The sequence below is a fragment of the Tinamus guttatus genome, unplaced genomic scaffold, assembly GCF_059628265.1.
Source record: "Tinamus guttatus ecotype Peru unplaced genomic scaffold, ASM5962826v1 Tinamus_guttatus_pri_ptg001602l, whole genome shotgun sequence".
In the NCBI taxonomy this organism is placed as follows: domain Eukaryota; kingdom Metazoa; phylum Chordata; class Aves; order Tinamiformes; family Tinamidae; genus Tinamus; species Tinamus guttatus.
This window is the reverse complement of record NW_028290136.1, coordinates 3,121,545-3,139,082: the sequence shown is the minus strand read 5'-3', so window position 1 is coordinate 3,139,082 and position 17,538 is coordinate 3,121,545. Positions and strand designations below refer to the sequence as shown.

Genomic DNA, 17,538 nt, shown 5'->3' with positions numbered 1-17,538 from the left:
ACTGCATTTTGTTAGAGTTTACTTTTGTATTTTAGAAAGTCAAAAATCATGGAATATGATGGTCTAGAAATAAGATATTTCAAGAAACACAGATATAAAGAGTAAGAATTATATATAAAGAGTAAGAATTATATACAACTGAAATGCTAGCATTATATCAAAAATACTTATTGTCTTCGTAAAGGCAGAAAAAAAAGTGGCTTTGACTGCAACCTCAGTGTTTTAGACATCTTCATATGAACTATGTACTTTTTTGCTTACTGCTAGAGACCACGAAACAACTCAAACCTAGGAAGTATTTAGTAGAGGGGATTTGTCCTTGTTTGTTTTTTAAGGACCATACAGCTCAGTCTTTGCTGTTACAGAACTCCCTCTTCATTGCTATAGATCAAACTTGTTCAGTAATTCACCCTTTTGAAAAAAATTGTAAGCTTCTTTACTAGGAATGATTTTCCTAGTAACCAGATCTATAAACCTCTGTAAACACAGATTGAGAGATGATTCCTAACCAGAAGGCACAGTCCTTCAGCATGGTAGCAGACACATTGGAAGTTGTCCTGGAAAAACAGGTATTGAGGAACCTGGAGGACCATTGCTGAAGACCATGGTGAAGTAGACAACATGGTAGGCAAAATGCATGACAGCAATCACAGAGTCAGAATCAAGACCAATAAAACCAACTAATCACAAGGACCAGTGAGGAAACTGAAAAAAGGAAAAGCAAGTTTTATCTGTTTGGCTACTTGTTTTGCTGGTGTAAGTTATTCCTGGTGAGTCACAAAGCTAAAAAATAGCCACTTTAGAACTGTACTCCTTAATAGCTCAGAGAGTCATCAAACATTGCGGCAAATGGTGGTTGAACTTTGGCAACCAGATTGTGCATTTTATTGGAGGTTATGCAACAGGGGAGTTAGTTAAAAATATTTCAGAGAAGAGACAGAAGGTTCTGCAGGTGCAGAAATAGGATTCTTGCTAAAGGGAGCCCTGCAGAGAGAAGCGTGCACTGGGAGAGTGAGCAAGGGGCCGGGGTATATGAAACAAGATGGGAAACCCAAATAGGACTTAGTATGAACATTGGCTACAATGGTGAAGAAGCTTATGAATGAGGAGCATGAGAGTAAGGTGTCTTATTTTTACAAAAAGCTCTTTTCTGACAATAATCAAATTCGATGTTCTGTAAAGGTCTGGGCAAATCTTATTCTAACCTAACCAGCTATCATTAATCACACTTCATTCATTTAAATTGCCATTACAATGACCTTAAGAAATATATCAGTGAGAAAAAAGGTAAGATGCTTGCACACATTATTTTAGCCTTGAAGCTTCACTGCTGTTCTCCTCTTGGCTTGCTACACAGTTAATATTTCATACTTAACCAAACTGCTTAGATTCCCACATACAATCAGTTTATCTGTTTTCTAGACAGAATTGATGAGCAACAATAGCTAATGTTACAAGTCCTTTAGATATGTCTTCTTACTATTGTTTCTATTTACTTGTCTTTCTTCTTTATCTGTTCCTTAAGGAACCCTCTCCTCTTCATCACTATGAACTCCGTAGTAATTAAGTGGGTCATTTTTATACCAAAAAAAAAAGTATAAAAGGGAACTGCACATGTCCTATTTTGCTAATCTACTTATCAATGCATACGCACAGTACTAGAAAAATATTCCTATTGTTATTGGAACAGATGGGGAAAAGGATAAAATATAACCAAGTGAAGTTCACAGTTTTGTGAATTATAGGTGAACTAGACCTTTAACAGATGCATGGAAGAGTATTTAAAGCTAGCAAGGCAACTCCATCCAACTTTTTAATGTTAGAAATTGATCTAATTTCCAGATTCAACTACCAATTATAATACTTTTTCGCTCTTCCTAACTTGATGCTGAAGAAACCTAAGTATCAAATTACATTAAATACATTAATTCCAATACCTGTTTAGCAGACATTTTTTATTTCTGCTTGCTATTGAACTCCCCAGAGCTGGCTTTCCAACAGCAAGCTGCTGCTGCCCTTGCTCTTTTGCAGGGTATTTCACCATGTCTTTGTAAGCATGGGAAGGAAACCTGTAGTGTGGTTGGTGTCAGCGATAATGTTGAGTTCAAATTTGGTAACATTCGGCTTCTTCTTTCTGTGACCTGATACAATGTGTGTGGAAAATAAATTTGGTACTCATCAACAACAACAAATTAAAGGATACATTTAGATCTTTAGAAAAGACACACATTTCGCCGTAAATATGAAACTTGTCCCATGTGCCTTCTTTACTCCAAGTCTATTTAATTCAATTCTTTTACCCAAGATCTAAATTTATAAGGATTTTTAAGTAAAGCGATCATCCCCAAGGAGAAAATAAAGTACTTCCCAGGGACTAAAAATGATACCAGACTCTTTTTTGTTGTTGTTTGTTTGTTTTTAATCTTCCTCTATATATAGACTCAGAAATGAACTAAACACAGAGCACTTGCTGTTATCATTGCTTAAGTTATCTGGTGATACATGCAGGAGATGCAGTGGAAAAGAAAGACAGCAGGACTCGCCCTACAGTAGCAGGGGAAAATTTTTTTAGAATATGGGATGACTTTTTTTGTTTTGAATTACTTAGAGCTCAGGACTTTCAAACCAGCTTCCCAACACTTTTAAGTAAGACTTTGATGTAGCAAGATATTTTAGCACATTCCTTAACGTATGTGAGCAGTCCAATCAAGAATCATTCAAAAGCCATTAGAAAGACATTTGAACACTATATGAAACTATCCTGCTAATAAATTAATGCTTTCTTACATTTTTTAGGTTGCTATGCTCAATATTCCTTTACTTTGCATAAGCAATGTTATAGCAAAGCTTTTACAAAATGCCAAATATTTTTATAGAGCAAAAGCAAAATTCTAAGCATAACAACAGAGATGAAAATGGAAGGGTAACCTACAACTGTCTGTAAGGAACACGAGTCAGAACGTGTCTTTCCATCTGTTAAGTTTACTGCCGTTTTTAATCATACACCAATTGTGATGTTCCAACCAGTTCTTATATTAAACTGCAATATGCATCTCACTGTTCATCAACACTCCAACACAATCCTAACTGGTTCTATACCAAACAGATATTTATTTTTTTAAATTTATAAATAAGCAGACTGTTTTATTCAACGAGTTAGTCAAATATTTTTTCCATACAAATTTTTCATACTAGAAGTGGTAATATATGAAGAAAAACTGGATCACTTGGATGTTAGGAGCAGGCTAATAGTTATCACAACTCAGATGATGTTCAGAATGACACCAACATTTCTGCTTCTAAAAATGCTGAAGCTAATCAAAGCAGGAATCACAGAGCCACCTGGCCTGGATGGGAAAGTCTGGCCATGCCATCCACAAGGTATGTGTTTCAGCAGTGACAAATGAAAGCTTTCAAGCAGCTGTGATGTTTTCAAGCAGGGGGAAGCTGATAAAAATCACAGGAGGTGAAAAGGAGATTTCTTTCACAACGTATGGTTGGGCTAGAAACTGAGACAGACAGAAACAAGGTTTTGATATGAAACCAGAGAATAGCAGTCCTCAAATAGGAGGAAAAAGAAAACATCCTTGTTGTTAATGAGGAGGACTGGATGACATAAAAAATTCTTTCTAGAAGGTTAATGTATAGGCCTAAAAAGCCTGAATAATTTTCCTGTGTTTCACCACTCATTAATCTTCCTGTCTTTGCAGTAAGCTCTCCTTACAGCGGAATTCATTTTTCCCTAAAATTAAAACAAAACATCCTCATGGGAATGCCCACTTTTGGGAGAACGAACAGTTCTCAGCAAGAGGTCAGCAAGAACAGTTCAGCAAGCAAGAGATTTGTCCCCAGGTCACAGAAATCAGGTAGCTGGTGGCCAGAGGGTTCTGATTTGGGTTCTAATCCAAACCCATGTACACTCAAAAAATAATTTAACAGAACCTCTACTACATATACTCTATCTCTGGGTAGAGATCTTCATACAATGAAAGATTACCATGGTAGAGCATATTAGGAGAGGTTATCTCAAGAAGTGAAGCTCTTGCAATTGAGGTTGAACCATATTAGAAAAGAAGAACAAGCTCTGATGCTCCTCATGCTTTATGGATTTCAAAGAGTAGCTCCCCAGAACACTTGGAAGCTACTGAACATAATGGGATGAAGGAAAACCAAAAAACGCCCTCCAAAGACTGAGCCTACTAGTGCCCTGCAGCCACTTTGGGGCACTCCAGCAGTGGGACCAGAATAAAACCAGTCTGAAGGAAGCCTCCCCCCACAGATCCACCCAGTGGGATGCTGGTCCTCAGCACCAGCTGTTTCACTCTTCAGATCTGCTCCTAGCTCCTTGCTACTCGCTAATGTAGACGTTGCCAAACTCTATTTATTTGGAGACTGAAGCAAGGCTACATATGGAGAATTTCACCTTTGACAAGTACTAACTTCATTTACATTAACACCTGTCTAGACTGTTTTCCTAAGTATAAACATAAAAATCTCCTTAGAGTATTTGGGCCCTTCTTACTTAATTAACCATATGTGACGTAAAGTGATACAACCCAGTTAAAGGTATGTCATTGTTGATAGGATCAATTACAGGCAGACATAAGTATTCATTGCTTACACCATCTGTGCTGTACTCCTAAGTGCAGAACCTCGCCAATGAAAGTATACACAGAGTAACTGTATTCACTTTCATTAAAAAACACCAATCTGTTTTGTCAGCTCCAGGCATTTTCTGTTAAAAATTTGCAATAATATAATGCACATTCACCTTTGCCTTCCACCATGCCGTAGCTAGTGCCATGTATTTGAAGCATTCTGAACAATTTTTGAGAACATTTTGCATCATAGGTGATTTTATTCTTAACTAGTGGCAACTGTACCACAGTCTTGCAAAACTCCAGATATATGCCAGCCTGGAATCATTGTGAATACGGTAAAGAAGTAGGTCCTGTCGGCTTTGGTTAAAGCATTCTGCAAGGCTTGTTTCTCATTGCTGTTCCTAATTTCGGTATTACAGGATCTGATCACATAAAGTTTGAGGAAAAAAACACAACCGGATGGTATGCCTTGGAAAGCTTCAGTTGCCATGCAGGTAGGCCTGCAGACAAATACACACAAGTATGTGTGTAGTGGAAATACCACAACTAACTTAATCCCTTTAATGTTGGCTTCAGTGATAATTTACAGCTAGACTAAACAGATACTCTTTTAGGAAGTACATGAACAATTTAATGAATGAGTTCTATGTATAAAGAAACTATAAAGAGATATGTTCATATCTCTATAGCTTGAATGGGTCTTATTTATGCTTCTGTCATTATTACCAGACTCCTGTCGCTATGCCATTATTTTTATTTTAAAACATAATTACAGGACAGGTAAAATAGTCACTGGATGGTAGAGGAACTGCTTTTAAAGGAGTGTTCTTGAGCATGGATAAAAGCTATACGGCTCTGTACATTTAGTACCATAGAGCAAAATTTCTAAACACAGGCTGAATTGCAGTTTACATTTTTGCTCAGAATTGAGGGAACACAGTGATGAGATATCCTTATAATCAGGCTCCCTCAAAAGATCACATATTCAAGAAAAATTGAGAACCATTTTTATGATGTGAAATCATGACACCTGAAGACTTCCATCATCTTCAATCCAGGTCACATGAGAAAGCAGGCTGTGTGCATCTAAGCACATTTTCTTCTTGCAGAAGAGACCGGAGGCCATACTGAAGGATTCTTACAAGTAAAATGCAAGAAAGGACAAATAAGATGCATTTTTATTGCTATTGTTTGCATACTGCCTTTCTATATCTGTGTTTAATTTGGAAGAGATTTAGAGGCACACCCATGTGGGAAGACCAATAAAAGCCTCTTTTGGCAGATGAGGACTTTTTGTTGTGTTTACTTTAAAGACAGTCTATAGACTTGGTCCCCAATACTGTTTCACAACTCAGAGATACTAAGCAGACAGAGATACTGACTCTTTCATGAAATGGTCTGACAGAAGTGAAATTATCACAGGGACCTTAAATATGTGAATTAGAAAATGGGGACCATTAAAACAATGAAACAAAGATTTATGGTTAGCATGCTTGTTTCCCTAGTGTTCGAAGGAGCTGAAAGAAAACCATGCTTCAGGGTGCTGGAAAATATGTATAAAGGGGAAAGATTTACTTGAAATCTAGGGTACACTTCTTAGAATATTTCTTATGGTGGTGCAAATGAAAGGCACTTTTTTTAAGGCAGCTTTAAATAACAATAATAAAAAATGCTTTTATGCAGAAAACTCCTTTATGCCACCAATTGGTGGGGAACATAGCAAACGTTTTCTGAAGCTCTAATTCAAAAATGAAAGTACCTGCTACTCTATTTTTTCAAGTTGTACGAGAAAAAAATAAAATAAAAAGGGTAATCATAAGAACGTGAACTCAACTACAAATAATTATCAAAATCTCATGTAATTTTCAATAATATTTTGTTAAAGTCTGCTGACAAAACAAAAATTCCCAAGTTCCTGCAAATCTTCAGAAAAGTCTGACACACTCTTTTCCTTTTGGTCTCCTTATTCACAACCTCAAAGTCTGATTTACTTTTCACTTGTAACAAAGATTAACTTTAGCATGTCCTATTAGATTGTAGAAATCCGACTTCCACATTAATTGCTGATAAATTCTCCTTTGAAGAAGAACATTTTTTTTAAATTTCCCTGGAGGACAAGGTTAAAGTAAACCAAGCACCAAGGTTTGCTATAATACAAAGCTGATCAACAGTTAAAAGATGTTATGAAGCTGTCAGAGTTGGCACGTTCAAAACCCAATATAAAACCAAACAGCTTGCTCGATTTTTGAAGCCAAAGAGTTATGTAACAATAAAACTGTTTGTTTTAGAAGAGCATTCTCTGTAGCCTTTTATAGTTGTGTCAAGAGAGATCCGTTTTCTTGTATTAGATGAAAGTTGGATACGTCTGAAAGTAAAGGGTTACCTATTGTACAGTACTCATGTATATTACATAACATTATATGGTATCTTATTATAGATAGTCTGTGAGGAAATACATACATTTACCACACGGATCAGAAATATACATTTTACTAGAAAGCACACTTGCTATTTAATTGCACCTGTTCTTGCTCTGAAGAGTCTGGAATGAAGGCTTGCAAATCAGATAACTGGTTCAAGCTCTGCATACCAGAAATGACTGCGCAGCCTTCGGGGAGGAGGATGACAATAAAAGCATTAGATAAAGGCCTCGTAAGGTAACAGTATCTGCCACACAGCAAGTCTCATCACACTGCCCCAATCCTTCCCTCTCCCCTCACTGAGCCCAGACTAACTGGTATGCGATGCAGCAGCAGAAGTAATTCTGCCTGGTCGGTCTAGAAAACAAACAAAATCAACAAGAAAAACTAGAATTACACAGTTCCTTTTCAGGCAGTAACACCTTTTCTTAGGCTATGCAACTAAAGAGCTATTAGGTGTTCTGTGTGATCCTTCCACAAAGTTCACATACAGCAGACATTTTAATAACCATTATATACAAGAAGTTAGTATTTCAAGTGAAACAAATGTCATAATTATCACCATTATCCGTAATGATCACTCTTCAGGAGAAATTGCCCCAGGAATCTTTACAATAAGTATGCCTTAATATTTTAGAGAGGCCCAAGATGAATTTAAAGTGGATTCAGGTGTTCACCTAACAGACAAACCATGTGTTTTTGCAGTTAGGTAGTTCTGCCTGTTTCATCACGAATAGTATTACACTTGCAGAAATACTAACTTGAGGAAAATATTTTCAGGAACACAAAAATATCAAGATCTAGATTTGGGAATCTTCCTTCAGATTCTATGTATGCACACCTGAATTAACCCTTTTCTCAAAAAAAAAAAAAAAAAAAAAAAGTCTACTGCACACATTGGTGAAATCCATCTAGAAAAGAATCGTCCGAGTAAATAGTTGTTGCAGACCAATTGCAACACTGTGAAACTTGTTATATAGTAAGTTGTAATCAACACAATCAATACAACAAGCAAACACAAAAATAGGTCCCCATGCCTAGGGTGCAGCTTTGAACCAGGAAATGTAGACGAGATTCCTCATCCAGCCCATATTGCTTTATCCATCATGAGCAAACCCTGGACCACAGATCACAAAAACAGCTAGGTTTCCATCTTCTTTGATGGAAAATTGTTATTTAAATATCCTGGTCTCTCTCCCTCCCCCCTTCTTTGTATGTCTATAAAACAGAACTAGCAACCCTGTCCTACAGAAGTGCCGAAGCAGAAATGAAAATCCCAGACAGCTGCTGCCTGTAGTGCAGAATAGGAGGCGCCACGGCAGCCTTGGCCCTCCCGTGCCTGCGCCAGGAGCCTGGCAGGACGGAGCACAGAGCACCACACTCCAGGGTGCAGCTGGCCGGGGCAAATAGGAGATCCTGTCGCTGCACAGTGACACAGCAAGTTTGAAGTGTTTTACACACAACTGACGTCTCATGTTGACTCCTCAAAGTCCGCAATGTCTCCTCAACACCATCTTTAGCTACTGCGCTTAGCGAGCCACCCTCCCCATGATTACTGAGCTCAGAGACCATCCTGGCTGGCCCTGCCTCCTGACGTAAACATACTTACATAAACCAAAAGGGATGTGAGAAAAGCATTTGCTTGGCCCTAGCTTCTTCAGTTACTTTCTGCACAGTCACATGAGTACGTGAATTGACTCCAGCCATTTCTACAATACTCTATTAATAATCCATTTAAAAGTAAGGAACACAAAAACAGTGATGATGTAGATGAGTGTTATTTGCTTTCCTACAGTAGAATTTCATACATTTTTAGACACTAAGAATGGATTGGATACCAATGAAATAGGAAATTACAAGAATACAAGGCTATTACAAGAATAGGAGATTCCTATTCTTGCATATATATATTGTTTATCTTTGTTTAATAGAAACGGCACAGATTCAGTTCAGTTCAGTTCAGATTCACAGTTCAGTATTGGTGTATCAGCCTCAGCTTCAAAGTTTTCAAATATAGTTAAATGAAACCAAATGCAGTTAAGTGAATGTGAATTGATTTCTTAAAAAAAAAAAAAGACTGAATTCTTGTGCTTTTTGTGGTTATCTGGAATGCACTTGCAATAACTGAAGCCAACAGAGCTCAAATTTGGAAACTGAGTTCTGCTGGAAATGGAGAAGCAGCTATTCTCTAACATTTACACTAACATCTTCTAGAAAAACAGTAATCTTTTGTATTTCATTTGAAAGGGCTGAATAAACATCAGTATTAGGCAGCTTTCCCACTCCAGCCAGGACTGGCTATCTACATGAAATCACAAAATGAGGACTGCTACTCACCTGCCCTGTTCTAGTAGAACAGCATCTACTCTTCAAGGAGATAGTTTTACTCAAATTGCCTTGCCAAGTCTTCCGAACAATAGGGAGGTGAGTTTTTAATCAGTGTAAATACTTCTTAGCTTATGAAACAAATATTGATTAATCCATTTTTATTAGATGCCTCCCAAACCCCACCTGGCTTCCAAGCAGATCAGTCCAAAATGAACTAGACATCACTCACAACAGTGAAAGAGCAAACATACACAACTCTTCATCTCTGTAGAATACACATGCAGACAGCCAGCTTTCAACTCACTCACTCATGCCACCCCATTCTTTTTAATTGTTTGGAAATAGCATTCTTTTTTTTTTTTTCCTCAAACCACTTCCACACTATCTCTCTGTTATCTCTGCATGAATATCTGGCCACCAACTTAAGCCATGCATGGCTAAAATAAATTTTTCAGATTTTGTCTCACAGAAGTCCTCTCCATACAGTGTTTTTCAACTTTTCTAAAAGCTCTACCATCTGGCCTACCTTGACATTTCTCCTACGTCTTCACAGGCAGGATACACTTTTTTATATACTAACATATATGGCCATTCACACCTTCCTCCTCAACCAAAAGCATGTCCTATCATATCAACTATTGATTTTGTTAGGATATTCTCTGGCTTTGGCCCACCTTACCCGATATGCTCAAATCCATCTAAATTCTTTACTGGAAAGATAGTATTTCTAGCCCATCAGTTTGTTCATTCTATCCTTTACAGATCCCTGGCTCTGGTCTTCCTGTAGGAACAAACTCTCATCAATGTTAATCTATAGAGCGATTTATGCTGACAGTCTCCAGCACATCCTTTGTAACAAGCACTGGTGTGTTACTTCCTATGCTTCCCATCACACTTGGGAGGAAAATCTGCAAAAGTCGCTCTAGCTACATGATGTTTTGGTCTGCAATTATTTTCTCAAACTCGCATATTGCAGTCTCTCTCACCAAAATGGCAAGCTCTTATTTGAAATCTCTCTTAAAACTTGTATTTACTGTAACTACAAAACCCATGAGAAGAGCTGACCTAAGTGGGTGCTAAGACTCCTTATCACACTAACCCATGATCAGCTACATCTCCCCCTTCATCTACATTTAATTCAATACACTTTCAGGTTTATCAATTCAGGTGTCTTCCATAAAACACCTCTTCAGCAAAATCAGGCAAATCACCAAAGTATTCTGTTCTTTCTGCACTACGACCTTTTGATAAACCAAAGGAATTAATGATTATAGCAAACTATGTATTTTGGCATCATCGGTTAAACCGTAATTTAATAACTGTTATATTACTTTAGTTCAACTATTACTTAACGTTCAGCTATGTTAATCGTTATTTTTCCTCATGGCATATTTCATGTGTCAGTATCAGTTTTCTTCTGTAAAGCTGGCATACCATGGCAATGGCACAGTTCATTCTTGAATAAGACAACGATAGCTCTGGCTTATGCCAGTGGATGAGGCGTGACACGTAATTAAAAGTGATGATGCATTTATTTGTAGAGATTTAATAGTGCTATTGATGTTATAGCATATATTTGCATAATCATATTGACTTTTAAAACACTGTTTTAAAAGTAAATTAATAATGCCTTTATTGTATTGTTCCACTGATACCCTCTGTACTGGGAAGAGTATTCTTTTATACAAAATGATGTTAAAAAGTATATCCAAGGATGAGTGCTTATATAGTACCTATCAGAAGAAAAACTGTTGTGCATTGAAACAAATATCTTAATATATTTGTTTTCTTAAAAAAATACATATTAATTGCCAGCTGTTTGTATGCATATATCTATAATCTAAGGCTCAACTTCATAACTTCAACATAACATCAAAATATGCTGTTTTATTATTTGCTATGTACACACATTAATATATCTTTAATAGATATATATTTTGCTCTGAAAAGCCGTTAAGAATAAAAAGAATCCTGAAGAGTAAGTCTTATTTTGTGTTGTGCTGTGCAAAGCAGGCTTTATATGACAACATATATTTCATAATCCGATAATAGATACTTCATAATCTGAGCAGGTCTCACTGTGTTTAGAATGGACATTTGTCGTTACCTAAGCACCTTTTCACCACATCTTTTGGGTCTTATTCCTCAATGTTTTATGAACGCATTCTTCAGAGTACCTAAAATTTAACATAGGATTCTTAATTTCTGAAAGGGCTATTTCTGTGGCACATACTTTGCTGTCTAAACAGCCCCAAACCTTTATTACTTTACCTTAAAGAACACAAAAAGACATACATAGACAAGATCCTATGAGAGCCATTAGCATTAGCTCGGTTCTGCAGGCACAAAATTGTCAAGGTTGATTTATTTTGGGTACCCAAAAATAAACTTCTGAGCTGCCGCGGTTGTTTTTCAGAGCACCTGTTTCTCATGCCATCTTTGTGCATTCAGAACACCTCCCCCGTTGCCTCTTTCCGCCGCTGTGAGGCCGCAGGTGCTGCCGCGAGGGCCGCAGGGAGGCAGCCCCCACCGGCGTCCGAGCAGAGCCGCGAACGGCAGGGGGTTGGCAGGAACGTGTCACATACAGACAGCGCATACCTGACCCGGGTGGCACAGCAGGCACAGGCTGCGGGCAGCCCGGTCAGCCGCTCTGAACTCGGATAAATTCCTCCCTTTGGGCAAGCGCTGGACTGACCCAAACCTTGGGGACGTGCTGCCCCACCAAGGGCACCTCAGACGCGAGGCAGCTGCTCGTGCCGAGCGACCTGGGCCCCTCTTGGCACCCCGTAGGCAGAGGCACAGGAAGGTGCGAATCCGGCATGCTGGACACACTCCGAACTCCATTCCAGAAGATGACTCCATTTGCTCCAACGTGGCAGCAGAAGACAACAAAACTCCTTAGAAAATGACCCAAGTGAAGAAAAGTGGAGGACTGGGCATCTAAAATGTTCAGCAAGACAAACCTTGTGCTAAAAGGCACCCTACCATCACCATTTAACAAGCAGCTAAGTAAAATAAGACCCTGTCGTAATAGAACCTGCACTAAAGATGTTACAAGCACTCCTGTATCTTCTACTCCACAATTTTAATGCAGTACATTAGTGAAATATTGATATGAAGCATAAAGAAGATTCTAGATTAATTTTACCACGCTTTTAGTTTTGTATTTTAAAGCCAATCCTCTAACAAGGGTAGACATAAAAAATAGAGGCATTTTTTATTAGGTTCCATTACTGTAACCTTTCTCCTTTCCATTAATCCTGTAACTTTATCTCCTTGCCGCGGCAGCATCAGTTGTCTGCTGCCCAAGCTAATGGGAACCCGGATTCCCCAGGAACTGGCAGGGTTGGGAGGGTGCTGAGAGGGAGGAGGGAAGGAGGATTCTGGAGAGGCACAGGAGGGAGCGGAGAGAACATGGGCAAGGGGCGCTGGCAGCCCCACGGCCGCAGCAGCGCCCGGAGGCTGAAGGCCGCGCAGCAGCGGCTGCCATGGAGGGTGCTGAGGCACCGCGCGAGGCACGCGGGCGGCGCCGGCCGGGCCTCGGTGCTGCGCCCAAGCTGCCGGGGGCTCCTGTGCTGTTTGGGCAGCGTGGACAGGGATCCCCAAAGGGGGAACTGCAGTGGAGTCATCTCTGATCTCCTGGCTTTACCAGCGCTAGCCCACTGCAGCCCTTCCGTTACTGCATAGCTGCTACACCTGAGCTTCTAAGGCCTTTTGGAAATGGGGCAGGGTGAAGTCCTGGAGACTGCAAATTAATTCATTCTGCATTTGGGGAGGTTGACTCCAAGTCCAAACAGAAAATACCTACTGGACTTGAACTAACTTGCACTAACTTCACGTAGTCAGTGACCTTTGCAGATGCTTTCTGTGCTCCTCATTCTGGAAAGGACACAGAGGGACACACAAGTTCCCTGCGCATGCAGCCTCCTGGGTTCCCACACGTTTTGCTAGTTAGAGGTCTCTGCAGCATGAAAGCAGCCTATCTTCTCGTGGGCTTAAGCTGGTTTCAGAATTCATGTAGCCACACTGAAACATGGATCCAAATTGGCGCTGCATCTGCGGCACAATTAATCCAAAAGCTGAATTTCAACATAATGCTGAGTTAACTCCTGCTCAGCTCCTTGTTCCTCACTGCAAAAGATGTTCATGTTGTAACCAATTCTATGCTACATGAAAACAGTTCTGCAGTTAGTGAGACTAATGTTCCTCGAAACGGAGCCAAACCACACCTGTGCCAAACACGATGTCTTTAGTAAGTACTGTTTAAATCCATCTAACCAGCTCTTCTAAATAACTTGAGTTTTGAGGTTCCCTTAGTAAACAGGAATAAGAACAACATGCAGTTCATAAAAGTTTGTTTTACTTGAGGATATTTGTTCTAGAGCAGCCAAAATTGCTAAGTGTCTCCTCAATTGAATTATTTCTCCACCCCAGAGAGAGGGTGTTCCCTCTAAACCAGAGATGATGGCACAACAATTTCAGAAAGTATTGTTTGCATTTTAGTGATCCTCAGATTACTAACACATAGGATTTTAATATACGGCATTTGTTGTCTGAAAAACATAAAATTATGTTGCTTCAGAGAGCAAATGAAGCACTCTTAAAGGTATTTATTCTTCTGTGGGATGCATGGTCTTTTTACAGCCTTTATCACCACACTATCTAAACACTCTCAGTAGTCTGTTAAGAGATAGAAGTAATTGTCATGTTTGGTTCATTTCCTCTTTTCCTAAAGGGGAAACTGAGTGCAAAATACAATGTCTTGGTAGGGTTTACTTTATTTTATTGTTTTAACAAATGTGTACACTGACTTCTGTGTCTGTGTCAGGCAAAGCTAAGTAACTGAAGCCTGCCTTGCACTTGCAGGTCCATAGCCAGTCACCTGCAACATCCAAAGCATTCCTCAGAAAGGCTGAGCAGACAGGCTTTATCAGGGTGATAAGGAGTTCTATTGTGCATGAGTTGATAGTTATCTCATATCACAGAATTCAGGCAATATTTTTAGTAACTTCAGCCATTCACTCATCACCTTCAAGATGAGAATTGGGATCCTGAACTTATATCTCTGTTCTCACAGAATGAAATACCATTCTCTGGGAACATCGTGCCTTTAAGAGGTAAAAGAATAAGGAACCGCAGAACAATGGAAGTTGAAGGGACCTCTGGAGTTCATTTAGTCCAACCTCCTCTTCCAGCAGGTCTAATAAGAAACTTGTCCAGTTGGTCTTGAAAACGTCCAAGAACAGAATTTCAAATATCCAATGCAAATATCACATCTAACAGTGTTCCTGGAGAGGAACACCTACAACTTCTGCACTGTTCTGATTTCCTGAATAACACACAGTCTTTGACCCAATTATTTCTGCAACTTCTCATTATGTCACACATCTTCTCACATGTCTATAATCACTTTTAATATAAAGAGTTCAAATTAGAGAGACTGTAACGCATTCCACATTCTAATGTATAATTCATATGACATAATAACTTTTAACTCTCTCCCATCTTAACAGATGGATTACAAGATGCCATTTTTGTTTCAAATGAAACATCACTAACCTCTAGAATTAGATCATCATTCACTACCAAAGCTTCCCTTTTTCGGTTATCTCTAGCAGAAAGAGAAATTACCTGCTAACCAGCAGACTGTTTATCCCACAAGGTTGTAATATATAATACATAATATATATTATTATGTATTTATAAGAAAATAAAAAACAAGATTCAGAAATCTTTCTTCTCAGGACTCCTATGACTTAAGTGTTAGTGAAAAGAAAAAGCAGCCAGTTTTGTAATCAAGAGCTAATCAAATTGGTCTCTTCTGTTACACAGCACAAAGTACACTTCATGTTGGGAACTGGAGGCTAGAAGAGGGAACCGGAGATTGTTTTCTTTCTAAGAGCTGTTTCACTTTCCTGGCTCGTGTAGCCTGGCCTGAGTCAGAGAGAACTCCTCGCACTGCGCGGTTCTCTGGGCAGCAGCTGTGGGCCTGAGCATGAAGCACTTCCTTAATATGTGGTCATGCACCACCCAATGCTCTAACTCAGGCTATTATAACTTTCCAGTAAGAGTCTTACTGTGAGAAAAGTGCCTGCCTCCCTGAAAAACAATTAAGCAATTACATCACAAAGTCATGAAAAACCACTTCCTCTAAAACCAATGAAGAAATCAGAAACCTGCCAGTGCAAGGCAGTCTCAAAAGCAGAATGACAGGATTACAAGGTCAATGATTTTCCTTTTGAAAGATCTTATCTGGGCAGGGTTCCGACTCCTAGAGAGTTCAGAGAAAGGAAAAAGAAAAAACACAAACAAAAAATACAACACGCAGCAAAAACCAATCAAGTGAAAAAGAATTTTAAAGAAAATAAATAAGAATGATGAGAGATGAGAAATATCTTTTTCCTCAACCATACTTAACCCCTTCAGTAACTTCTAAAAGGTATACAGAAACCCAGTATCATTAGATTTTTTTTGCTTAATTAGATCTCAGGATGACATACTTCCAAAAAATGTTTGGCTCCTCACCTGTTGTTGTGAAAAAGACTATACACGGAAAAAAAAAAAAGAGTGTGGCTTTCACACAGAGCAGATGTGATCAAGCACTTTGAAATGTATGAAGCAGGTATCACATAAGCTGCTTCGTAGAGGACAGCAATATGGGAAGCAGTCCCACATCTTTCTGACCAAGTTCCTTCAGTTCAAGCCAGGCAGGCTACAGGGATGTTACACACAATTAGATACCATGTAGCATAGGCCTGATAAGGACATTCCTAACAGGGCAAACAGTACCCAGAGAAACAAGTGGTTGCTGTACATAGCTCCCTCAGAAAGCCCACCAAAGTAGGATTTATTAACAAGAAAAATGTCCCCAATGGCAAAAACAGGACTATGGAATAATGTCATCAGAGCAACATTCCTCTCGTTAGAGGACTAGAGAGTTCAATCAGCCTTCTGAAGAGGAACCTAACACACCTGTAACACAACCTTCTGCCTGTCCAGCTGAGCACAGGGCAAAGTGTTCAGAAGGGCCTGGATGAAGCCTCCTCAGTGACATGCCATTACCAGGACTCACAGCCCGGTGGCCTCAGTTCCCTCCCACCCTGTGCCTTAGTGTTTCCATTCACCACGTGCCATGGAGGGCCAGGACACAGCCAAGCCCACGCAACACTGAGGCTGTGTAACAAGCCCAGCTCTGGCCTTGGATCAGCCAACACCAGCGACTGCAGTGAAATGACTGTTCCCCACAGCTGAATCTCCTTCTATTACTACTTTGTCTATCACTGACAGCACTGTAACACCTAACGTAAGAGTGTTAGCTCCTTGAGAAAATAACCCTTCTCATTTTGTATGTCTGAAATACCCCACAGACTCCTTTGGCACAAATCCTTTTGGGCTGTGTCTTTGAGATTCAGCCAAGAGTTAGCACACGTATATGTCCAGATCCAAGAAGGCAAATTCATTGTGCCTCCCCCCCGCCCCAAAAAGGAGGTCTAAGGCAGAGCCAACCCAGATGTTTCTGCAGCAATAACTAGGAGTCATCTCTGTTATAAAAAAAAAAAAAAAAAGCTAGCCAAAAATTGTATAAAACGTAAAATCTCCAGCCTTAGAAAGTACAAAGGAATCCTTCTGGGAAGGATTTTTGCTTATTATTATACTTAGTGACCTAGGCCCAAAGTATGGCTGCACTGGCAGTATCACAGAATAGATCTTGCATGTCTCTCTTTTACCTTTCATGTTTTTTTTCTGATTTTTTTTCCATGCAGTTTCATACCCTTAACAAATACCTGATTTAGGAGGCCAACTGGACATTTTCAAATGCTTCTTTTAAAATCAGCCCCAAATGCTAAGACAATACACATATATTTAATATAATACTCACTGGCTTCTCAAGGTTTGCTTTTTCTTTCCTGGAGAAAGTAAAACCTAATACAATCCCCTCCAATTGTAGTAATATAATACTCTTTTGCCCACCAGATGGCAGTAACTTCAACTAAATATAAACCAGCCTGGTTGCCACATGTTCAGCAAACAATGGCATTCTTTATATCTGGGTTTTCGCAAGAGGAAAACGCTGTTTTCTTAACATTTAGAGCTATTCCAGATCCCTGCTATTTATTGACAAATTGCAGGATAAAATTTTCTACTAACAGCTAAACTCAGCTTTGATCAAACCAACATATCCTACAAGT

At 39.2% G+C, this 17,538-nt stretch overlaps 1 long non-coding RNA gene across 1 annotated transcript in view; it reads right to left on the bottom strand.

Moving 5' to 3' along the window:
• Positions 1-17,538, bottom strand: part of LOC148590197 (uncharacterized) — a 272,918-nt gene that overhangs the window by 112,515 nt on the left and 142,865 nt on the right. The window lies entirely within an intron of this gene.